Below are 27,139 nucleotides of genomic sequence, written 5' to 3' on the forward strand. Positions count from 1 at the left end.
GGGCAGGAAAGAAAAAACTTGTGCTTTCTCTCAAAAAAAACCAAACTCCTCCACCACTACAGATGCCAAAACCTCCAATCCAGCAACCAAAAACCAACTTTCCACTAACAACTATCGATACAACTCTTCCCCAACAGCCCAGTGATATCCTCCTCTCCATGTCAAAACAAGGCAGATCCATTCCAGATACAGAATCCTCCAACTGCCCCCTGAACAAATTCTGTGGAAATCTGTCATTTTTGTGTCTGTGTGTAATAAAAAGAAAAAACATTCCAAACCTGCAGTATATGTTAAAATAAAAATTAAAGCAACAAAGTTAATATGATTTGATTGAAAACTCCATTTTAAATATATAATTCAATAAAAATCTATGTATTTCTATTTACCTTATGCTACCACAGAAACATCAATTTGCCACTGAACCCAGTGTTAGTGAGCTGCCAAATTTTGGTTCTGTTTCCACTGAATGCATGGGCCCCTGACCACAACCATATGTGCATTCTGATAGCAATAAATAATTCCAGAGTTGATCCAGACAATAGTGTACAGCAGTGTTTCCCAAATTTGAGATTTCGCTTGTGTAGGGAAAGCCCCTGATGGGACGGGATGGTTTGTTTACCTGCTCCCTCCGCAGGTCTGGCCGATCACGGCTCTGACTGGCCACAGTTCGCTGCTCCAGGCCAATGGGAGCTGCTGGGAGTGGCGCAGGCCAGGGGCTTTCCCTACACAAGCGGCATCCCAAGTTTGGGAAACACTGGTGTACAGTAAGCTATCCAAATGTGTAATTAGCAAGTAAGAATTATCTTTATTTCGAAGGAATACATTCCAACCGGATATTGAACTCAGGACTTTGTACCTAAAACAGCTGGGCTACAAATGAAGCTAGAAAATCTGTTTGTTCTATTAATATGTAAGCAGTGTAGCTGTAGCTGTGTCGATCCCACGGTATTAGAGACACAAGGTGGGTGAGATAATATCTTCTTTGGGTCAGCTTCTGCTGGTGAGAGACAAGCTTTCAAGCTTACACACTTCTCTTCTTCTTCAGCTCTGTGTGGCTCAGAAGCTTGTCTCTCACCAACAGAAGTTGGTCCAGTAAAAGATATTATCTCATCCACCCTGTTTTTCTATTAATAGTCATTTATGTAAGGCCTAAAAGCAACTCCATGCACAAAAGTTACATGTATTCTACAGGACATGTTTCACTCATTATGCTCAACTATTGATCAGGCCCAGCCCTGCCTAGTTTCTAAAACCAGCTATCAAATACTTCCAGACTAGTACTGCTGTTTCATGTTTCCAGATACTGCCTCTTTAACTGTCTTTTCCTGATTCCCATGATTTATAAATTTTCTTTCCTAATTCAAGCAGTAGGTTTAACATTTTGGAAACTACTGCATGGGTCAGAACTTGAAAAGTCATGGCCAGATCATCAGCTGGTGTACATCAGTATACCTCCAGTATCTTCAAAAAGAGCTGCATCAATTTTTACCAGCTGAGGACTGAGCCCTTAATGTGAGGTTAACTCTGAAAAGTGACTCTGTACAGCACTCAATGACTACATTTCAAATGTAATCAGATTGCAAGGTATATATATAAGCTGTCACCAGAGCAAATTCAACCTGAGATTTGAAAGGCAAGCTGCACCCTCTCTGGCTCATGCCTCATCATCAGTAGCAAAGATTCTGGAACTTGATGATTAATCAAAGCATGTGCGTAACTTAACAAGTAGTTCTGTTGAGGTCAATGAGATTTAAACACATACTTAAAATTAAGATATATTGAAGAGTTTGGGCTGAATCAGGGTCTTAAAACATTTTTAATGTTCACTGTCCTGTAGCAGGATTGGCTCTATAGCACTGACAAAAGTAAACTTATTTTTATCAATAAAAGTTAGCAAGTAATATTTGGAATATATGCAGGGTGCATATCTACAGAATAACAAGGTCCCATTTTTAAAGAGCCATTTTTCTGACCATTTTCACATTGTAAGAAGGATCATTACTGTAGGTCAGGAGAAGGCAAACTTTTTGGCCCGAGGGCCACATCGGGTTTCGTAAATTGTTAGGGCCAATTAGGGGAGGGGGTCGTGGCCCGGCCCCCACCTCCTATCTGCGCCCCCCCCCCGGGACTCCTGCCCCATCCAACCCCCCCTCTGTTCCCTGATGGCTCCTCTGGGACCCATGCCCCTTCCCCACACCCCCGCTCCCTGTCCCTGACTGCCCCTGAATTCCTGCTGCCCCATCAAACCCCTCCTCTTATTCCTGACGGCCCCCCCAGGACCCTGGCCCCATCCAACCACCCCTTCTCCCTGTCCCCTGACTGCTCCCGGAACCCCTGCCCTTGACTGCCCCCTGCCGCCCCATCCAACCCCCTTCTTCCTGACTGCCCCCGGACCCTTGCCCCCATTCAACCCCAACTGCCCCAACCTCTATCCACACCCCCACCCCCACCCCAAACTCTCCTGCCCTCTATCCACCCCCCCTCCCCGCTTCCTGCCTCCTTACTGCATTGCCTGGAGCACCGGTGGCTGGCAGCGCTACAGCTGCACCACCTGCAGCACAGAGCACCGGGTCAGGCTGGGGTCTGCAGCTGCGCTGCCCCAGGAGCTGACAGCCAAGCCGCCCAGAGCATTGCGCCAGCGGTGGAGCAAGCGAGCTGAGGCTGCAGGGGAGGGAGACAGCAGGAGAGGGCCCAGGGGCTAGTCTCCCAGGCCAGGAGAACGGCGGCCGGGCAGGTAGGTAGGGGTCATTGCGCAATATCAGGTAGGTAGTTAGGTAGATAGGTAGGTAGGTAGGTCACTGCGCAATATCAAAGTTCCAAGTTCTTCAGAGTGTATAGAAACTAACTGTACAATTCAGAGATCTGTAGGTCTAAAGGATGCCCAGTTCAAGCTTCTGTGGTTCTCACCCCACTCTCTTCACCTTAGTCTAAAGTCCTCTGGAATCACTTGAAGTTATGAGAATGAAAAAATATCTAAAGTGCAACATTACAGAAAACCTTAATTTGGTTTTAAATTAGTAAGGAAACTATCCTATTCTGTTAGTATGCATACAGATCCTAATACTGCACCACTGTCGTCAATGAAAGCTTTGCCATGATTAAGCACATACTCAGTACACGATTGTCAAACTTTCAACATTTGTTACTTTAAAACCAAATTCCATCAAACAACAACTGCTCCTCATGTCATGTTTAATGTTCAAAATGAAGCTGTTCTAATCAAAGAAAGTTATTTTTTTAAAAAACATACAACATACAATTTTTAAATGCTCATATAACTCAAGAATGTTTGATTAGATTCTTAAGGATATGTCCAAGAAATTAATCTACCACATTAACTTTAGATTAACAAATTATTTTGTTTGGGAATTTCCTCTGATTAATTAAAAAGGCATTTTAAGGTTACTTGTGACAGTTTGTTATCAATTATGGGATTCTAAAAAGAGTATGTACTGCTCTGAGCATCAGTGCAGGGAATCAGTAAGCTCAGTAACTCTGGTGGTAATAATAACCTAGCTCTTACATAGTGATTTCATCCATAGATCTCAACATACTTTACAAAGGAGGCAAAGTACTTTTCTTGAATCTGCAAAAGGCACACCTGCATATATCACATCATTACTGCACAGATACGTATATACACACAAAACCCCAGGAAATATATGTGTGTGTGTGTGTGTGTGTGTATATATATATATATATACACATCTCAAATATAAATATATATATATATATATATATATATATATATATATATATATATATATATATACACACACACACACACACACATTATATATAAATTTTCCAATTGTATATTACATATTTGTAATTTAATAAATGTGACTAGTATACAATGGTGAATAACACTAGTCTTGCAAAAGTTCTGTAGGATCTTTAACAACAGATGCTCAGGATCTCAGTTTCAAAGTCGCATTTGAAAGAGCTCATCCAGCAGCCATACTTAAGTACTGGCTCAGTACATACTCAGAAGAAAAAGAGCCACTTACTGAACCTCCATCACCACTTCCGACAGGCTAATCATACAAATTATTGCGCTCTTTCTGCAAGACTTTTCATATATCTATTGCTATGGATGTTGTGTCTGCTGAACTTGAGTAAACAGTCAGTTATTTAGGTTTAGGAAGTCTTGCCCTGATGAAAAAAAGAGAGGAAATATTTCACCTCATAGTTCTCTTTCTTCAAATTTTTCTATGCCAGTCCAAATAGTAGGATATAGTTCCTCTATGCCAGTAGATGGAGACAGTACAGCTAAGATTCCCATTAGTGTAATTAAAAGAGACATGCCATTTCCCATTCCTCAAATGAAATTTAGAAAGACATAATTTTAAGTTAAGATCAAAGGGACAAGCAATTAACTTAATAATTAACCTTAAATCTGTAAGGAACGACAAAGTTCCGTAACTCGATGCTCAATACATTTTTATTTACTTTTCAGGGAAGCATATATGCCAACTTTTAAGGGAAGGAATCTGTACTTATACAGAAGAACCTGAAGAAAGCATAGTTACAGGGATTAAATTTCTCCTTGCCTTTTCATTTTTCTGTACTAAGTCCCGATGCTCAGGTCTGTCAAAAACAGTACCCAAGGAGCAAATTAGCATCTCACAGTATCAGATGAGGCCTGAATGTTCAATGTATAGTATGTGGCAAAGGTCTATATTGACATCCAGGAGCTGCTTTGCATATTTCCAGTAAAAATACCTCAGTGCTTTCTAACCAATCATTCCTTTCCATGGAATCATGTATCCAACAGAATGGGATTCAACAGAATCTGGAACCTCTTTGCCACTGAAATAAGATTCTCTTAACTAGCTCCTTAACCTGGACAAAGTTGATCTGGATGACACTTGTCTCAGCATGAAACCATCATGCCAAATGAGCACCCTCTAAACTCCTGAGGTACTTCATCTTAAGTAAATTTAGAGGTCTCTCCTGATGTCCCTACTGTAACATGACTTCCTTACTATTCTTTACACTGATGAATAGTGAAGACGTGATTTCTTGGTTCAAATGGAATGAAGACAGGCATTGTTCTCAGCACATCTCGTATTATCTGACACACATATACATCTTTATTTGCAACACATCAACCCTTACAATGGAGCCTGTATTAGAACCACCATATAAGGGTCAGTCTCACCATCCATCTTTGGGCAATATTTTGACAATTTTGTTTATGCCAGCGACCCCTGTCACTGAGGCACTGCCTCTCCAAGTAAACCACAGGCCTAGCATTAGTGGTTAGACCCTACGACTCCGATGCATCAAAGGTGCATTCCTTAGTGTTAAAAAAACAAAAACTTCACAAATAATCATCCGAGAAACAATATGAGTCACACTGACAACTTTAGCAGTCTCTGTTTACCCATTCCACCTACCAGTAGGCAGCAGAAACAGCTATAGTGGCCTCATATGGAGCGCACTGAAGAGACCACTTACTTGCTCAATGCCTTTAATCCCAGCACCTGAAGGTACCTTCAAATAATAACAGCTGAGCTGGGGTTCCAGAAGTATTATTTTTATCCATAAACAAAAATACTCTCCCTTAATTTGAGATGAAATGGGCCCCTGAGGAAACTAAACACTGTGTAGGGTGGAGGAAAGTCTTCCTCCTGTTCATAATCAATCCATATTATATTAGGCAGATTCAAATGCTGATACATGTAGTACTAGCTACTGACTGATTTGACTCTGAAAAGACTGTCTTTGAAATACAGATGAACATATAGTCCCTATTCCTTCTGAGGATTATCGTTATGTTGGTAAAAGGGCCTCAGGGCCCTAATCTAAACTTAACAGAAGACTTTGGTATTGGAAGTGATGCTCTAAAATGGAGAATTGGAGAACACAGAGCTGGTCCCCATCCCAAAGAGGAAAAGAATTGTTGAAAACATTTTACTCCAATAATTTCTTAATTTGGACGTTTTCACTCGCTCAATAGCTGGCTGAAAAACAGCGTAAACATTTTAAGAAGATTTTTCCCTTTCTAAATTGTGAAATTTTGAAGAATTTTGACCAGCGCTAGGACATATTGATGAGCTGAAAATGGAAATGGGAGTGTGCAAGTGTGCCTGTTGCAGATGCAAGAAACATAGTCTTACCTCCCTTCTAACGTATTTGGTACCTAGTGATATTATTACCACCTGAATTCAATGGTCTTACTGATTCCATGCAGAAAATTTTAACACCTCAGGGAAGAAGTTTACACTTTTTAATTCTAGTAGTGAGCAAAGAGACCTGTTCTTTTGTGAACTCTCTGAATACCATGCCTTCTTTGTTCTTGTGGCACTGCTCTAAAAATCTTGATTCATCCAATGGTCCCAAATTGTTCAAGGCTCTGACCATTTTGGCCTGATTAATAGAGGAGGAACAAACAAATTGATTAAAGTGTCTGGGATAAGTCTGAATGTCCCTTTTTGCTATAGTTTTTAGAACCCATTAATCTATATTGGTATTGGATCATGCACACTATGAAGTTCTCTCTTCACCCTATGCTTGTGATTTGAGCATGAGTGCACCATATATCAGGCTGACTGCTTGAAAAATATAGTGTGGCTCTAGACTATGTCTTGTTTTTTGGCAGTGAAAAGTAAAAACTATGTTAAAATTGCTGTTCTTGGCAAACTATCTTTTAGATCCTTTTTCTACATGATCTGTCCTTGAGTCCCCAACTCTGTTCCTCTTTAATTGAGAGGAATATAACTTTCCTAGAAGACTGTCCTGAAGTTGTCATTCTTGCAAGGATTCCTGGATTTTTTTTACTTTTTCCCAAAATGAAGCCTGAAAGGTAGAGTGAACAATCTTGTGTTGGTTTGGTTTGCAAACAGTTTAAAGCACAAGCAGCTCTTTGATGATACGGAAGTAATCAGGAACAAGAAGTCTGCTTGATGCTGACCTAGGTTGCACCTGCCCATTAACACTTCTTAAACAGATGCAGAAAGCTAACACCTCCAGCAGAGGGGGAAGGGGTAGAACATGTCTTCTCTGAGCTTAACGCCCAGCTCCATCTTTGATGTAGACAACTACGCACTTACTTTCTGGATAAGCCAATCAAAGGTATAGCAGGGGAGCAGCAGTTGGAACCAGGTAAATTGCAAAGGAAAGAAAAAGGCATAAATTTTTTTGCTTCTTTATGAAGTATAAAGATTTTAATTTGTTTAAGATTTTTTTCTGCTGGTCACATTACAAATATCAGGCTTTGTCTAGCCACTCATTGCTCAGTAAATATTGTAAAGAGAGCTATATATGTACCTAGAAAAGTTCCAAGTCAAAATTACACTAGGATGGAGTTATGATTGAGAGTACATTATAGTAATTTAGGGTAAAATGCATTACAGAAATGTTAAGTATCAGAGGGGTATCCGTGTTAGTCTGGATCTGTAAAAAGCAGCAAAGAGTCCCGTGGCACCTTATAGACTAACAGACGTATTGGAGCATGAGCTTTCGTGGGTGAATACCCACTCTGTCGGAAGCTCACGACGAAAGCTCATGCTCCAATACGTCTGTTAGTCTATAAGGTGCCACAGGACTCTTTGCTGCTTTTACAGAAATGTTGTAATTATCCCAAATTATCCCAGGAAATTCAGAGTTAAGATTAAACTTAAAAAGAATCCAAGCTCATGAAAGTTTGGAAATGTACAGTTAGGACACCCAAATAATCTTAACTCTGCCCTGTAGGGATGTCATAAAGGGGCAAAAATAAAATCTCTCATATGTCTTTAAAAATCAGTTTTATCTAGTCTGGGAGTACAAACACCAAAAGTGACATGATGACAATCATGTTTGTTATATGGAGTTACTACAGAGCAGCTTTTCTAATATAGACTAGGCCTATATCACTTAACTCTCTATTTCCATCTTTTAAATAGCCATTTGATGAAAAGAATAACATATGTATGAGTATACACAGACACCCATTTTTATTATGTTTCCTGTATTTCTTTTGCCACTAACCTATTCAAATATCTCAGTTGAAAGAGCTGTATGAGATTTTCACTGAAGCAGGTAACACATTCCATTTAGAATACTTGTGTGATAGCTTGAAAAAGTTCCCAAGTAAAAAACCAAAATGTTCAAACACATTTAAAGAGCAATGGCAAATTAATAAAAATAAAAGCATTCTGATGACACCTGGTGGCCATTTTCACAAGAAGCCTAATATTCCATTGCACTTCATCTATAAAGGAGCATTTCAAATAGTAATATATTGCTATTTTCCATATTTCGTGAGTAAATACTTTCACTAAAATACAAGCTGATGAATTTCTTATACAGATCAACATATGTATCAAAATATGTAAATACATATTTTAGGTAACAATTGTGACCATCTTATTCTAAATTATCAAAATATTTTCAACAATGAATCCACTTGTATTTTATTGTTATTTAATATGTTTTAATTCAGCTTTATAAGTTATCTGACCCACAAAATTTGCTTTCATTCTTGATTTCTCAGCCTAACTCAAAAAATGGGAGGATCGTGATTGGAGGAGATGGCCACCTTACTTTTTAACATACTTGGAAAATTTTAAACATGTGTTGCATCCTCTTTTATCCAATAGAAGAGATGCTGTTTCAAATTCTTGCCCAAAGAACACACATTAGTTCCTTTAAAGACTTCAGTAAAACAGAAACAGCAGCCTTCAGTTCTCTGTAATCCTTATACTTCTTTCCAAACAGGTCCTGCTTTAACAAACACAATTAGTACTACTCACTAGGATCCAGTAAAAAGAACAAGGATACACATTTGATAGATCATTGGCATGTAGTGCAAGAGAAGCACACCAAGCCACAACATTTCTCATTGATTATTTCTCACAGTAGATGCAAGAAGTCACTTTAATCCTCTCATCTCCCTTGCAGCAGAGAATTGCTTCCTTGTAATCTCAGACGATTGCGACCAAGATTTAAACTATTGATGGCTGTGTGCAAAGCTTGACTTCCCCCATAATGGCCTGCTTACTTTCAAAGTTCCAGTGAACAAGCCCTTGTTTCATTCCAAGTCACCAAACATCTGGTAAAGTTATCTGGTTTTGTACTGTAAAAAGTTCAAAATTTTACAACTGAAATCTGGTATGATATTCGCCAGGTTCTACGTTGACAGGCAGGAAACAGTAACAGCCTTTCTTTCCCAGGCAAAATTGTTTTAATGTGCCAATATTTGTGTCTCAGTCAGCCACTAAAACTTAGGTATTCCCCGTTTTTAGCAAAGTATTTAAGCATGTGCCTAATTTCAAAAGAGATTACTCATATGCCTAAAGTTAAGCATGCTTGACTGCCTTGCTGAATCAGGGACTCAATCAGCAATTAAAACTCTCATTACCCCGGCGGGAAATATGCATGCAGTACAGTTGTAGGACCAGGTGTATTGAGAACAAACACCATTCTTTATTAGCCGGAAAAAACATGAAATGAGGCAGCTTCATTTTGTTATCCAAAACAATCAACTTCTTTCTTACCACCTTTCTGTAAATAATTGGGAATTCAGTACTAAATCTTTTCATTATTTTTCAAGTGCACTACGTAATAGCTACATAATACACCTCTACCCCAATATAACACTGTCCTCAGGAGCCAAAAAATCTTACCGCATTATAGGTGAAGCTGTGTTATATCGAACTTGCTTTGATCCGCCGAAGTGCACAGCCCCCCTCCTCCTCCGGAGCGCTGCTTTACCGCATTATATCCAAATTCGTGTTATATCGGGTTGCATTCTATCAGGGTAGAGGTGTATTACAGTATTTATATACCTCAACTAACAGCTTATCACCAAATTATCTCCCCAGTACATAACCAAAGAACCAAGCAAAGATCAAGGCAAAAAGAATCCTCTGCCCCAAGTCACAGAGTGGCTATTTCAGCATAAGGTTGGAGTGTCCACCACACAGGGAGAAAGAGCTGATGGATCCATGTATCTGTGAATCCACTAGCCTTGCCCCTGATCTCTCCCCTGGTCTGTCCCTCACCCAGAATCCCCACTATGCAGCAGTATGTAGGGAGTCCAGCGAACTGGGCACCCTGGAATATGAAAAATGCCCTCGGTAGTCATATATTAGTTTTTCTGTGTACAGAATCGTCCAAGGATGGGTCTGGATTTGTCTCCTATTCCATGCATGGTGTATTTTTATTTCCACTACCTACCACTCTGTTTCTAGGGGAAATGTTAGCAAAACACTAATACTAAAAATGTTTCTTATACCATGGCAACCAATGGGTTAAAATGAACCTTGAACAATTCTACTTTCTTATTTACTTGGTGAGAGCAATATTTTCTGATGGGCAAGTAAAATATACAGCTTTTTCAATATCATCTCTAAAGTAATGGTGGTCAAGTAGATTGCATTCTGAGCAGGGTAGATAAAAATCAATGATTTTTTTAAAATAGAATAAAAAAATTGGATTTTTTATTTAAATCGGATTTTTTTGATAAAAAGGTTTTTTCCTCAAAAAGCAATCTAAAGATAGTTTTAATTAAGATACATTATAGCTAATAGATATCTCATCATGGAATAGAGATTATGCATTCTAATCATATAGTGTAAGATAATATATTCATGTAATGTTTAACAAAAGTTTTGTAAATGAGTTCCAATAGTTCATGGATTAGGGAAACAATCTTATGGGGTTCCAGGGGCTTCTGTACAGATTATTTAGGTTAATCTTTCTATCTACCCAATGGGACTCAGTGCTCAGTCTAGAAGATACCATCAGAGATGCTTAGTTTTACAGCTCTCAAACTGCAGATTTGTGTCTCCAGAGATAACATGCTTGCTAACAGAAAAAATGTTTTAAAATAAATAAATAAATAAATAAAATAATAAAGAGAGGTCAGAAATAACAGACCTCAACCCTATTGTCCCTCTACAAATTTGTGTACACAGAGTCAATCCCTTACCTCTCTCTAAAAGTGCAAAGTTTCAAAAAGTTCAATGAATAGAAGATTGCTGGGGGCGGAATAGATCTGGACAAGGAGAAGAAGTTGAGATAAATCTGAGAAGGGAGGGACAGGCAGTAGAAAAAAAAGTGAAACTGTTTGAGAAGCATATTCCAGTCTTGAGGTCTTTCTGAGTGTAGCCTTCATTGATTTGAGATCTACCACATCATTCTCTCACTAGAAGGGCAAACCTATAATGGCAGCAGTAGCTTCTTCTGCCAGTGTAGAAAGAATATTTTCTTCCTTTGGACTAATTCATTCCAAATTGAGAAATCGTTTGGGACCTGAAAAAGCAGGAGAGCTTGTTTTTCTTTTCCAGATTATGAATAAACAGGAAAATTAAGGTGAAGACGACTGAGTTAGCTGCAGAAGCCAATATACGTTTCTCATGTTGACCTGATTAACATAGTCAATTTATTTTTTGTTTGTTTTTTTTAAATATTTCATTTAACTATTTTAGTTAAAAACAATTTTAACAAAAACAAAACAAACCTAATTTTAAAAAACTTGACTGTTTATCTACATTCAAAGATTCATATGCTTGTTTTGTTAAAATAGTATATGTTTGCTGTTGAAAAAAAATCCAGAATATGTAACGTTGTTGTTTTAGTTAAATAAAACAATTAAATGTCTGTCTGGTGATATTGTCCTCCTAATACAGCACGGCAAGAAAATCCTCCAAATATTAAAAATTAACCTGTTGAATTGGAGATAATTCCCCTCTCAGTGACTTCATAAATATCTGCTTCAATTACCTTTGGTAAATGAAATAATCAATCATTCATTTTCTGATATAGCTGTAAAACTAATCTGAAAAGTTTTCAAAATAAATCACTTTAAAAATGTATAGTGTGTACCTTCTAAAAATAAAACCTACATCTATCTCTGAGTTGTAAAGAATACGTATTAAGGTTATAACAACCAACAAGAATGCACTTTTATGTAGAAATCCATGATTAAATCGAGTCTTCCTGACTAGTGATTTAAATCAATTTGATTTAAATCAAATCCACTCTGATTCTGAGCTACATAAGCGTAAGACGATATTTGCTCCTACAGAAAACATGTTGCACACACTACTGGTTAGATCATCACTAACCCCACATACCCATGCAAAAGGGCAAGGGGGCATAAACCCTCCTCCCCTTACTTTCTTCCATGCTACCTATGTTACAAGTTGCAACATGGGAGAGCAAGCAAGTTCTGCAGAGTTGCTGCTTTCCAATCTGGCAAGGATGGAGTCTTTGCTCTGCCCCCTTAGTATACCAGTTAGTATAGCTGCACCAGCACCCCAGATATAGAACCAGAGCAGCTTACTTCCTCCTTGGAGCCCTGAGGAGACTGGGAGGCTGATTGTGACTCCGACTGTCACAACCTGCTTACTGAGGAAGAGCTATTACGCACTACCGCTTGCTCAGCACACATCATAAAGTATCTATGTTACAGTCATTAACACAGGCATTTCCCTTCATTAAATTCTATGAAAATACTTTACCCAATGGTACAGTATCAAACTATAGCCCACAAATTCTGGACTACCTTGGCTTCAAAAAGTTTTGTTTACAAAAGAGTTTAAAAGGGAAACTTAATATTAAGTTTAATATTTGTACATTTTCAAAAACGCTTAAATTTCCCCATATCGTGTATCTGTAAGTAGTATTTTCCTTAATACTATCACTCATATTTTCACTTTCTATTAAATCCAATCCTTCAACTGCTAATTCACTATTTAAATACTACCTTTGTTGTCATATCTAGTGTTCTTCAACCTCATTTTTAACTGTCTCATTTTTAACCTATGTCAGAAAAGGAATATATTTTAAGTTAATGCACTGTTCTTATATTGTACATTTTAAAATACAGTAAAATATTCTCTTGTAGCTTTTATACCAATTTTTCTAAGCATGATAACATCCGACGCGAACATATATTTTCCTATCATACTAGAAAACATAAGATTACATCAGAGACTTTTGTAAAGCATTTGCTATCGTATAAATAGCTGACAATACAAATATGTACAGAATATGTAATCTTATTAGATTAATCACTTCACTTGGCCAATTCACCCAGTAAACTAGGTGCTCAAAATATTGTTAAAGGCATTTGTAAACTTAATTTAATAAAACAGTATGCCATAAATACTGGCCACAATGTTCACAACTAGGTACCTAGCATTAGTGTCTAATTCCATATTTAGACAATCTAAACGAAAGTGGTCTGAATTTCAAAAGAGCTGAAAACCCACAAATCCCATTGAAGTCAATGGGTGCTGAACCTTTGAAAATCAGGCCACTTTTATTTAGGTCTTAAATATGGCTTCTGGAACCTAAATTCAGGGACCTAGATTGGAATATTTGGCCCCAGATTTTAGCATTCACAATTAACAAAATGATATAGGAAACAAAGGAGATATAGCCCTTTAAAAAAAAAAGTGAGCTGGTTTAATTAGAAAAGCTCAACAACAAAGGCAATTAAGACTGGCCAGCTACATTAATAACTCTTTCTCCAAAGAAATGTATTATTTTAAGAAAAAATTAATAGTTATAGTAGGCTAACCATATTTTTAAATAACTTGCAGATTTAAAAAGTGTCCCATTGTAAAAGAAAAAAAAAGGGTCCCTGAATAAAGGTAGCAAATGCACAAATTCAATGCCATTAAAAGGCAGACACATGAGATCCCATGTATCTTGTGCCATTTGTAAAAAGGTTGTTTTATTATCAGTGTAACTAATCACAATGAAGCCATCTCTTACAACCAAAGACATTATAATGAATTTTCTTTACAGCTACAGAGAAATGGGATTTGCTGTTCCATATCAAACTAGAACAGGCTGTATAAATTCTGCTTCATATTTATTGTTAAATGTAATTTTTATCTATAAAATCAGCCATGAAATATTAAAAACTGAAACAACAGAATTTATATCCTTTACTTAATTTAGTTTAAACGGTCTATTCACTAAAAAGAGGGAAAAAAGGTTACATATGTATTATAGTACCCCCGCCCCTTCTCCCCCCAGTATTTCCATTATAAACCCCCTAGTTTCAGGAATTTATAACTCAGCTGTAAAAATTCACTCCATACTGAGAGTTGGTATACTTTTCTTTTAACAAATTTTTAAAAAATAAATCTGTTTTAGAAGGAAGACAAGGAAGGAGTGCAGAGAGGGAGGGAAGAAGGACAATCAGAATAAAAACTTTAATGCTTATCCACTTAAGTCAGTAATTAAAGGCCATATACTGCCCTCACTCTGTCTGCACAACTGCTCTTGACATAAATGAGACTTGTACATGAGGACTGAAGAGAGCACAGTATTTTGCCCTAAATAACATAAAAGCAATAGAGAAGTCTAGTGTTAGTACCAATTATCTCTGGAGATTTAAGTCACCTGTTTATCCACAGAACAGATAAAATACAGGGAGCAGCAGTTCATATTTCCCTACATAACTTCCCACCAACTGTGCCTCAGCCTGGTTCCAGTGAGGTTTTACCTGTAGCGGTAAGGGGGTAATTCAGTTCCCATGTCCATTTAACCTTTAATCTCTGTGCCAAGACTGTCAAGACAGGCACCATTACTATAAAACAGTTACCTACCTTTCATAACTGTTGTTCGTCGAGGTGTGTTGCTCATGTCCATTCCAATTAGGTGTGTGCGTGTCACGTGCACAGTAGCCGGAAGGTTTTCCCCCTAACAGTACCCACTGAGTTCTCCATGACGCTGTACATAGGGCCCCGCCGCCACTTCAGTTCCTTCTTGCCACCTTTAGGCAATTCCTGGCTGTGGTGGTAGGGAATTGTCTGAGACCTTGTGTGATGTTGCAAGGGGTCTGAAAACACAACTGTGGCAGAAACACTCTCTTCTGTTTTGAGTCCAATACTGACCCTATGAACTCTAGCCGTTGAACGGGGAACAGGGTTGACTTCTGCATATTCAATAGAAGGTCATCGAAAGCTGCTGTTATCAGGCTCACATGCCCCTCCACTTGAATTTTGGAGAGGCCCTTGATCAGCCAGTCATTGAGGTATGGGAACATCTGCATCTGCCACTTCCGCAAAGAAGTGGCCACGACTGCCATGCACTTGGTGAACACTCGAGGTACCACTGACAGGCCAAAGGGGAGGACTGTGAACTGATAGCGATTGTGGTTCACCACGAAACTGAGGTACCTTCTGTGAGACATATTTTCATATTTCAATAACATAAGCAACCTTCAAGTCAAGGGCAGCATACCAGTCCCCTGGATCCAGGGAAGGGATAATGGAGGCCAAAGAGACCATGCAGAACTCCAGTTTCTTCATGAACTTGTTGAGGTCTTGCAAGTCTAGGATGGGCCTGAGGCCGCCTTTGGCTTTCGGTATTAGGAAATACCGGGAATAAAAACCCCTGTCCTTCAATTCCTGAGGGAACTCTTCCACTGCCCCCACACTTAGGAGCATGTACACGTCTTGCATTAGAAGCTACTCATGAGAGGGTACCTGAAGAGGAACAGGGAAGGGGGCTGGAAGGGAGGGAGGGAGCTAAATTGGAGAAAGTATCGCAGTTTTACCAGCCTGCTGACGTAATTTGGGCTCACGCAGAGTAGAAATGGGATAGTCAGCATGAAAAGGAGGGAATGGTTGGATCCAGTGTTTGAACTGTGCATCGCCCTTGGGCGCACCTTCAAAAGGTCTGCTTTTGACCTGAGGACTGTTTCGCCTGCCCAGAGCCCTGAAACAATGAGGGAGGAGGATGCTTCCTATTGTTTCTATTACATGTCCTAGAGTAGTTCTTCTTGTTCTATGGATAGTAGAAAAGAGGCGGGGCTGGGACTTAAAATGCCTCTGCTGCTTAGACAGAGTATGGAGACCCAGGGACTTGAGAGTGGCTCTAGAGTCCTTAAGGCTATGAAACTGAAAGTTTGTTTTTTCAGAGAAAAAGGTCAAGCCCTCGAACAGGAGGTCCTGGATGGTCGATTGGACCTCACATGAGGGCCCTAATGCTTGCAGCCAGGAGCTCCTCCTCATGGCCACCACTGAAGCCGCGGTGCGTGCCACCGAATCAGCAATGTCCAGGGCTGCCTGGAGTGACACCCTTGCCACAAGCCTGCCCTCCTCCAACAATGCAGAAAATTCTGCCCTTGAGTCTTTTGGCAGAACCTCTGTGAATTTAGACATAGCCCCACAGGAATTAAAGATATATTTACTGAGGATCGCCTGGTGGTTTGAAATTTGAAGCTGGAGCCTCCCGGTAGAGTAGATTTTCCTCCCAAAGAGGTCAATCTTTTTTGCATCATGGTTCCCCCAAGACTCCCCTCTGTGCGACCCTCCAAGCGAGGGGAGTCTTGGGGAACCGGACTCAACTGACCCCTTGTCGAGGCAAGAGTCCCAGGCTAGGTATTGCCGTGCTTACTTGACCCAACATAGATCTCACAGCGCCAGAATCTTTCCATGCCGATGAACAGCGTGACAGGTGGCTTCTTCTTCTTCTTTTGGGGCATCGGAGCCTGGGAACAATGCCGCATGCTGCCCTGCATGGAACCCCTGTGCAGGGAGCCCTGTCGATCTCTATCCGAGTCCTTTCTCCGCGCTGAAGTTTCTCATGTCGACGCCGGAACACTAAGCACGATGCAAAGGTGCTTGGCGTTGGCTCAGCTGACCCCGTGTCCAAGTGGGCATGGAAGGCAGCCTCCATGAGAAGTATTTTGAACCATTGATCCCTGTCCCTTTGAGTCCTAGGGCAAAATCCCCTACAGATCTTGCAACGGTCTTTTTGATGAGATTCCCCCAGACACTTTAAGCAGGAACTGTGGGGGTCACTCCTGGGCATAGGTTTGCCACAAGCTGTGCAGGGTTTAAACCCCAGGGACCGAGGCATGCCCCAGTACTGGGGGACAGAGTAGGTGGGTACCCCCAGAACAATTTCCTACTGGAATTCTAACTATATACTGACAAACTAACTACAACTACTAATTTAACTATTTACAGGATAAAGTCTTAACGCTTCTAGGGCGAAAGGCTTGCCAAAGCAAGTGAGAACGAGCATTCCAGCTAACAGTCACAGGCGGTAAAAAGGAACTGAAGTGGCGGCGAGTCGGCAGGGCCCTACATACGGTGCCATGGAGGCGTGACTCCAGGGGGCGCCTGAGTCAACCCAACAGGTACTGCTAGGGGAAAAACCTTCCGGCTACTGTGCACGCGGCACACGCGCACACCTGATTGTAATCGACATGAGCAAGCACTCGAAGATGATAAAATATAATTGTGTTTTGTGTGATCTGAACACCAGCCGACTAAGAACTGGCCCGAGACCATCAACTCATTTCACACAGGTCACTGAACAGACATTAGATGACAATTTTCAGTTACTGTTAACCTGAGCCAGATTCTGGCAAACTAGAGATGAAAAGATCCCATTAGTCATCACCATAGCCATCTCCACCACTGAACATTTGGTGGCATTAAACCTATTTAGTATGTGGAAAGGAGATGAAGCATTAAAATCTGTAGGTATTGAAATCAACAGGGACTTTCTAAAATGCAAAAATAAGCAATAGCCAAAATGGCTTGAAAGAGGGGAAAAATGTGCTCCCAAATTAGATGGTAAAAAGTAGGGGAAGAGTCAGAGTCTGATAAAACTTGCAAGAACAAGATAAAGGCAGACAAAAAGCTGAGCAAGTTAATAGAGTTATAGGACATAAGGGCTTTTATTTAATGTAGCGGGGTAAATAATCATAAATGAATAAGTGAATACATATGAATGTAGATTCCAAAATGAACATTAACATGCAAAGTAAGACAAAGACAGGCAAATAGTGGTGGACATTAAAGGCTAGGTGGTGAGAAGAAATCCCACTCCTCTGCACAGCCATGTGAGCTCTCCCCTGCTTACAGATGTAAGTATGGAAGTGAGAGGGAGCAGGGGCTGCACACCCAGTACTCCCATCTGGAGCAATGTCTGCAGGGAGAGAGCTGAGCCTTGGTTCTACCCCATAATCCCAATGTAGCTGAATACTAGCAGAATTGAGTTGGCAGGAGAAGGAAAGGAAACTGGACTCTGGAGCTGCAGTAAGTCACTTATCCCTAGGAGCAAAAGGGAAGCAGGAATTGTGATTTAGAAAGGCTCAGGGCTCCTACTGGTGTGCTATAGCTGCAGACTCTCCTTTGCATAAGGCTGCAGTTGACAAGACTTCTACTCTACAAGCATTTAAGACAATCATCTCATACAAATAGAAATGAGAAGGAGAAAATAACGGTGGCATTTAATAACCAAAAGTCTATTTTATAAATTGAGTTTAGGCTGTCAGTCTTGACAACATTCCTTTAAATTATCATTAGGTGGAATGACTGGATAATTTTCTATATATTTCTTTGCCTTGCTTATTCTAAGTGATTTTTTAAAAATCCCAAACACATAGGACTCATCTTCAGTTTGACCCTCAGTGACTCATATATGCATTTTAAAAATTAACAGGACCACTGAACCCTACTACTTTTCAACCTGTAATAATTGATCAAATATACCGCACTGTAATTCACTATGAGCTGAAATCACAGAACTGAACAATACACTTTCAAACAAATGGTTTATTGCTCTAGATTTAAAATGCAAAGTTTCCATTATATTTAATAATTAAAATGCATGCTGTGTTATGGTTGCATTTGGTGACTGGATTAGTAATACCCCAACTGAGTTAAACAATACCTTTTTCCTATTAGGGCCCATATTACCATATCATCTATTTGTTTAAGAAAAAGAAGGAGGGGGGAGCACAGCAAGGAAGAAGGAATAAAAAAGAAATATGAACATCAAAACACACTGAAAGACAGTAAGAACCAAGACAGTGAAAAGACCTGGCATCAGCAAAATGTAAGCTGGCGGAAAGTGGAACAGATGAAGTATTTATGTATTTAAAGTTTTCATGTCTTAAGAAATAGAATATTCGCCATTTGTCAATGAGGAGTCTCTTCAAAGTAAATGGTTAGAATCTCAGTGTCTTCTCTTAGATACAGTCACCACAAGTTTAGGAAATATAGACATCATTGCCAAAGAATGGACTCTCAAAGGCTGTCAACTTCTTAATCAGGGTCTGACTTTATTGGAAAGTGTGAAATTATGTAATTACCTACGCTTGGCAATTCCGATGGTTTAGATAATTCCAACACTCAGAACATCTTCTTTCATAAAACAAAACTCCTAGTGCAGTTCTTTCTGTTCTTTCTTTTCCCTATCCCTTCAATTTTACTTATTAGAAACAAAATTGTAGTAGTATTATACAGGTACCACTTACTTAGGAAACAGAATTTATGAAGAGTGAAAAACAATTTTAAAAAAGGAGGAAAACATGGCCCCACTAAAGTCAACTACAATGGGGATAGTATTTCATCCAAAGCCTCTAACTAAAGGTCTAATAAAATGTGATTAATCTATCTAGGTATTTATGCCACACCAAACCCATCATTATATTATCTGAGCCCCTAAGCAAATATAGATTCCTCACAAATAAGTTCTGCACCACTGTACAATATTTCAAACATACATTTTAGGGATTAATACTCTTTTATTTCCAGTATAACCTGGACATGGTAGCACTAATTAACCCATTAATTAACCTTATATATGCACAATTTTCTATGTATATGTATGTATATGTTTTGTAAGAGACCAGATACATTTATACATTTCAAAAGGTACTCCAAAACACAATGTATTTAGGATAGCAACATCTAAGATAACATTAACCTGAATGGAGGGGGATAAACAAACAAACAATTATTTTCCCCCCATCGGAGAAGTTCAGCATCTTTTTCACCTAGGAATGGGAAATTGTGAATAGCTGGCATTCCTATAATGCAGGGATCGGCAACCTTTGGCATGCAGCTCGCCAGGGTAAGCACCTAGCGGGCCGGGCCAGTTTGTTTACCTGTCGCGTCCGCAGGTTTGGCCGATCACGGCTCTCACTGGCCGCGGTTCACTGCTCCAGGCCAATGGGGATGGCGGGAAGCCACACGGGGCAAGGGATGTGCTGGCCACCACTTCCCGCCGCCCCCATTGGCCTGGGATGGTGAACCGCGGCAAGTGGGAGCCGCGATTGGCCAAACCTGTAGACACGGCAGGTAAACAAACCGGCCTGGCCCGCCAGGGTGCTTATCCTCGCGAGCCGCGTGCCAAAGGTGGCCGATCCCAGCTATAATAGGTTGCTGCTGCTCTATGAGCTGTTTATTACTGAGGGGTTGAACAATGACTTCAGAGGTTAAGTCAACCTACATTCCCCTTCTTCTCTCCTGCCTCTCCCTTCTCCTCTTTGTCATCCACCTACTCAATTGGTCATCCTATTGCAATCCTATCTGTTGACCTGAAATGAGCCAGAAGGGGTACTCAGACCTATGGCTAGGGATACAATTAGATGAATAGTTAGAAGAAAAATAATGCAAATCCAGGTCAGTTTTGATTTTCTGTTGGTCTGGAGGCAGGTTCTATTTTATCCATACCATCAAATTTGGGGAAGGTTTGGTTAAGGTTCCATTTTTATCAAATCTCTTAGAACATTTCAAGTGCCCAGTTTAGGAGATACAGAGTTTGGGTCAGATTCTGATCTCAGTCACATCAATGTAAGTTGGAGTAAATGCATTAACTTAAATGGAGTTACACTCATGTAAATGAGAAAATTCTGGTTCCATGTTTTCTTTCCTTTCTGATTAAATTGCATGAACATACAGTATACTCAAATTAAAACTAAGTAACTAGTGCTGATCCTACTATATTTCACCAGCTGAAAAAAAAACCTGTCAAATATTGAAAAATCACACACATATAAGTGCGCATAAGCAATGGAAGATTTGTTGTCACCCCACGATACCTATCTAAATTCTTATAATGGTGACCATAGTCACAGTATGTCAAAGGCTACTTACTGTCCAAAATTAGAGCGAGAGAGTGGGGGTGGGAAAAAGTAAACTTTAGGCTTGTTAAGCAAATGTGCTCTGAGGAAGACCTAAGGAGGCTATACTACCGTCTAAAAAATATTTTTTTATTAACCTAACACAATTTAGACATCAAGAGCCCAACTTCATGGATTCCAGTACATAATGTGCTTGGGGCCAGAAGTGAAAACTCTACGTTGTACCTTCAAAATAGGTACAGTTGAAAGGTTTGACATTAGGGCATTTATATTCCTATCACTGTAGAAAAAGCCGCAGGCTTTTTCTTCATTTCTTTTATTGTATTTCCTTCTATACTATTATAAACTAACAGCTGTAACCTGTTAAAAAGCAGTCCTTTTAATTTAAACAAGAAAAATATCCTTTCACAGTTTAGGTAAAAGTTGTAAATCGGGCAACTCATACATTCTAAAATAAGAGTAACTAGGAGACATTCATTAGGGTTTGTGTTATGAATTCAAAAAATGAAGCATAACATGCTTAAGGAAGGCCTTTTTTTAAGCATTCATTAGCCCCTCAACTTCAAGCCTCCAAAATTTGAAAATAATTTAAAATTAAAATTTGAACAGAAAAAAATAGAAATGCAATTCAAATTATCTCATCGTTATACTAATAACACTGAAAACAATAGAAAAGAAGCCTGGCAGATCTTGAAGACAACATCCATAAAACATGTTTATGTACCTTATCTTTGAACTAGGGCATTATGCTTGCACTGGATTCAATCCAAAAAAAATTAGCTCAGACTTGTAACAATCAGGCTGTGCACTGTAAAGAATATGTATGCTAGCCTAGCATTTTTAGTATTCAGTGCACTTTGCTTCTGACGGTGCTGAAACAACAAAGTATAAAAAACACAACATGCTTCTGGGTGCCTTATCATATTTTTCCCATTTTGACTTCTCAGAAATAGACAACCCATTTAACAATTTACCAGACATAGGGTGATATAATTTCTTTCCTTTCACAACTGCAGAAAACCCAGATCTGGTGTATCTGGGATGGGGAATATGAAAAGAAAGAACTATCACCTCTGTGGCATCATCTTCCCCACATGGGTACTCCATAGGAATTGGCCTCTGCAGGTGAAAAAGGCAGAAATGTAACAAGGTGGGGGAGGGAGGAGGGAAAGGCAAACACAGAGAGATTCACCTGTGCCTTCCTCTGCAACTTCCCATCTCCATCCCCCCCATACACACACACACACACACACACAAATAAGGAATTCATGGGAAACAGCCAGTGAAGATGTCCATGGGAGCATGACTGTTGTTGTTAAGAATTTTTGGAGTTCCCTATCCCCTGACCAGACTTTGACTTCACAGTGATCATCTGAACTAAGCTGTAATGCATCACTTCCAACCGAACAATAGGTGAAGGTGACACACACGCAGTGTGCAACAGCTGCACACCAAACAACAAAATGCAGCTCATATGTACACTTCCTGCAGTGACAAATGTGCAGGTGTATAGTTATGTTATGAATGAGAGAAACATAGTTGGAAATAGGGTTATTTTGAGAGGTATCTTACTTCTGCATTTCCATGTGTGTCAACTGCCTGCTATGAATCACCAGGAGGGCATAAATTGCTTGAGATAAAAAGACTAAGCACCCTCACAGGTAGTGAGCAGTAACTGACTCATTAACGTCTTATGCAGATCAGCCACTAGAGAGGGACAAAGACCCATAATGTGGTAACATGCGTTACATCTGCTTTCAAAGGTTTGGATTAAAACATCAGGTTTTCCCTTAAGTCACAGATACGAATTTACAAGCTTAACTCCAATTTAACAGAGTTTAATGTACGGTGATTCTTTTTTTCTTTTTACATTATTTTGTGAGAACTGATCAGAGATACTTGTACATTTCTGTAATAGAAATGTCAACTAGATTTGGGGACCTGAGGTTGCATTCCTTACACACAACTGCAATGGGAGATTTGGGGGCACAAGGAAAGCCAGACCAGGCCTTTAGTATGTATCCTAAACCATGCCCACTTCAGATATCATACATTTGGAGAGTATACAGAATGTAAGTGTCAACTTTAAAAGAGACCCAGGTGTGGATTGTGCATCACATACTCATAGTCAATTTTATGAATACTACCAAGTTACCCAAGATAAAAACAAAAAACACAGACATTAAGGGTCTGATTCTACTCCCACTGACTTCAATGGGAGCAGAAGCAGGCACAAATGTCTTCAAAATTAGCTCACTAAACTTCACAAATAGTAAAGGGCACGAATGCTCTATAAAGATAATATAACAACACAATTTGGGAGTTTCTAAGGCAAGCCATTTGATATATGAAACGGTTAAAAAAAAAAAGGAAATGTTTAAAGTGAAAACCTCCAATTTTTTCAAACTACATTACAGACCCATTTATGCTCGAATCTGCTTAATGCGCGGCAGCGCCATGCCTCCCAATGCTACCTATTTAACATGCGAGACTCATTAACACGCAGTACAGGAACTTGCTATGTAGCGCTACAGATTTGTTCACTAACTCACTGACATAGAAATCGACAGGAAGTGTGGAGCGGAAACACGTTGTACGTCTTTACCGCCGACAGGGTGGGGGGAAGGGGCAGCAGCGGCAGCGCTTTAAGGACAGTCCTTTGCTGCAGCAGCGCTTTAATGTTGCTGCCCCTTTCCACCCCCTGTCAGAGGCCCTGCTCTTAGGGACCCTACCAGCAGGGCCGCTGACGGGGGAGGCAAAAAGGGCAGGGACATTAAAGCGCTGCCTTGGCAGTGCTTTTAGGATGGTCCTTTGCCATGGCAGTGCTGGGCCGCTGACCCGGGGCAGGGAGGCACGCATAGCAATGTTAAAGTGCTGCACGGCAAAAGTACCCTGCAGCGCTTTAAGGTCCCTGCCCCTTTTGCCTGCCCCAGGGCTGGCGATTTACAAAGGCCCGGGGCTCCGGACCCCATTACCGTAGCAGCAGCATCTGGAGCCCCGGGCCCTTTAAATCGCCACGGAAACCCCAGGCAGCACAGACCAGGCAGCCTGGAAGGGCTGGCTGGAGGATGCTGACCCCCTAGCCCCACATTTCCATCCGAGGCCCCACCCCTTCCAAGGGCCAGAGACGCCCCACCCCATACCGGTAAGTGTCCTGAGTTACTTTCACCCCTGTGTAGTAATAATAATGTTTTTATTAGATTACACATTTGAACTTGTATTCTTGCAAAGCGCCGTTAACAGACAGGCCTGCACTATTTGGGACGCTGTGAATATGTATGTAAGCCTAGATAATTATACATGTATATATAGATATCTTAAGATATTTCAGCATGGCCCTCTTAACCCGCGGTCCATTAACACGTGGTTGTGGCGGCTTGACTCCCGACATCTGCACATAAACGGGTCTATACTGTATAACTTTTCATATACGCCTTGACTGCTTTTAGGAAACTTATCCTTTACCACAAGATCGTATTTGAGAAATTGCAGAGGCATTTAGTATAAACTTTAGTAGGGTGGGAATAAAAAAAAATAAAAAAAATCAGGCTTTAAAAAAGAAAAGAAAAAAGTAATGATCTTTAAGGAGAGAGTAGTGTCTTGCCAGTATGAAAGGCAGCTGTCAATCCATAAAAGAACTTGTCTTCCTCTTAGATAGATGTCACACATCACTGTCAAGCTTTTTTTTTAGTAAATCCTAAGTGTAAAAATGTCCTTAAGTTTCATGTATATCAAAATCTAAAGTATGTTAAAAAAAAGTCACATAAAACATGAATATTGAAATTGATGTGAGTGAATTATACCCTGGTTAAAATTTGATACAACTATTGCACAAAGCAAAAATATTATATATAGAGATATTATAATGTTCTGATATTACAAAACCAAGAGTTACGATAATAAAATCTTCCTTATTATTTCTGTTGTTAAAGATTCTTCTGCAAAACAGTCAAAGTGAAAGATCAGTGTAAAAACTGCCATGAACCTGCCTCTTGAACACATTGAGGCAAGTGCATGTTAGACCTTGAAGTAGGTATTCTTGGGATTAACAATAAAAGGTATTGTGATCTACATCTTTCAAACATGGAAACTAGGTTTACTTTCCTGCCCCAAAAGGCAGAACATTCAATAAACTATACCTCATGGGACCCAAGGCACTGTGCATGAAAACCTGATTTTGTGAGTGTAAGTACTTAAATTGTCTTAACAGCAGACATGTAATGAGGCTTTTCCTTTAACACTAAGAACCTGAGCAGTCCAAGAATGTTTGCAACCCTCCTTTGCCCTGTAAGGTCACAAATTCTAGCTAAACAGTTAGACTAACTAGCCAGAGGAAAGGTTGGCTTGCTGTAGAACAAAAAGTACTCAGCCCGGCAACCACACATGGCAGAGCTGTTGAAGAAAAGTCATACCTCTCCCAAAGTAGTATTCCACATTCTGAACTTCACTAATGCCCTTTTTAGGATTTCCCTAACCTTCACGTCTATGTAAAAAGCAGGTGAGAGTACATATGAGCTCTCTGTTGCACTAGGGATTGCGGTTTAAATATTCACTAAGAATTGTGGAGGAGCTACATTTCTATAATTCAAGGAGCACTTTAGAAGGACTTCCCTCTAACCGAAAGCTACAGGAAAGTAAGTTTGTTTGTTTTTAAGTTTGGAACACATATGACACTGTTAGCAGACCTCACTGTTGGTGTTAAGATGTAGATAAGAACCTACATTAACATATAAGTATGTGCCAGACATCCTTGAGTGTGCTCTGTAGAATCCTCAATTATTTCAGAAGTTTAGTTGGCATTTGGAGAAACAGAGCTGGCCAGACTCAGAATCACTAGGCAACAATTCCACAGAAGTAAGAAAGAGATAGGCCTCGTCTACACCGCCACTTTACAGCGCTGAAACATCTCCCCTGAGCAATTCAAGTTTCAGCGCTGTAAAGTAGCAGTGTAGACAGTGCACCAGCACTGGGAGCCCGCTCCCACCACTGGAAGCTACTCCCCTCGGGCGGGTGCGGGGGTGTGCTGCGACTACATAGCCACGTTAAGAAGACATACCTGTAGTTTCCCACCTTAGCATTCTGATTTCTCTTTGTGGAGCAAACAAGGCTTGTAGCGTTTTCATGAACAAGAGGTTACTGGTGGCCACATCAGATCCTTTATACTTTATAGTGCTGTGCTTCTCCACTGTTTTAATATGTAGGTAGCTAAATACTTTAAATCATATATCTTAGTTAAGACCAATTTTTTATTCCAATAATGTGTTCAATTTTTTTATTGGTAGTTTCATTTCTCCTTATGGGTAGAGGGAAAAAACACATCCACAGAAAATAGGGCAAAGATCCAGAATCAGAAAAAATGGAGGGCTTAGGGATTTATTTAAGATTTACAAAAACTTTGTGCAGAGCACCTAGCTGTTGTTTTGTTGTCTTGGCAGCGAAGCCAGTCTTAGAAAATGAACCACCTTTTTGCTGCCTCTGAAGAAATCCCACTACATAAGAACATAAGAACATAAGAAAGGCCGTACCGGGTCAGACCAAAGGTCCATCTAGCCCAGTATCTGTCTACCGACAGTGGCCAATGCCAGGTGCCCCTGAGGGAGTGAACCTAACAGGCAATGATCAAATGATCTCTCTCCTGCCATCCATCTCCATCCTCTGACGAACAGAGGCTAGGGACACCATTCTTACCCATCCTGGCTAATAGCCATTTATGACTTAGCCACCATGAATTTATTTTCCCCTTTTTTAAACATTTATAGTTATAGCCCTTCACAACCTCCCTCCTCAGAGAGTTTCACAGTTGACTGTGCGCGCGTGAAGAAGAACTTTCCTTTTATTTGTTTTAAACCTGCTGCCTATTAATTTCATTTTGGTGACCTTCTTATTATATTATGAATATAAGTAAAATTTTTTTTTATCCACTTCTCTCAAACATCTCATTTTTTTTATACCCTCTATCATGTCCCCAATCTTTCCTCATATGGGACCTTCTCTAAACCCTAATCATTTTAGTTGCTCTTTTCTGAACCTTTGCTCCAGTTGCATTGGGCCAGACACACAAATAAATTTGTCCTTCCACTGGCCATGCAGTACTTGTTCTATGGCTAAATAAAGGACTTGATTTTCCAGCACTGCCTATCCTAGGCTTTTCGGGATTAAACCTTATACAATGTTGATCTATATGTTCATCAAATATTTTTATACATGAAACATTGTCTTTTTTGTTCTGTTCATTTTACTGTTTGCTTTGAGTCATTTCCTGTGGAAAGTGATATTATAAAATATGGTTCTAATGAC

At 39.9% G+C, this 27,139-nt stretch overlaps 1 protein-coding gene across 3 annotated transcripts in view; it reads right to left on the bottom strand.

Moving 5' to 3' along the window:
- ZNF407 (zinc finger protein 407) overlaps positions 1–27,139 on the bottom strand; it is a 437,775-nt gene that overhangs the window by 405,191 nt on the left and 5,445 nt on the right. The window lies entirely within an intron of this gene.

This window comes from Mauremys reevesii, linkage group 2 (assembly GCF_016161935.1).
Source record: "Mauremys reevesii isolate NIE-2019 linkage group 2, ASM1616193v1, whole genome shotgun sequence".
Taxonomy (NCBI): domain Eukaryota; kingdom Metazoa; phylum Chordata; order Testudines; family Geoemydidae; genus Mauremys; species Mauremys reevesii.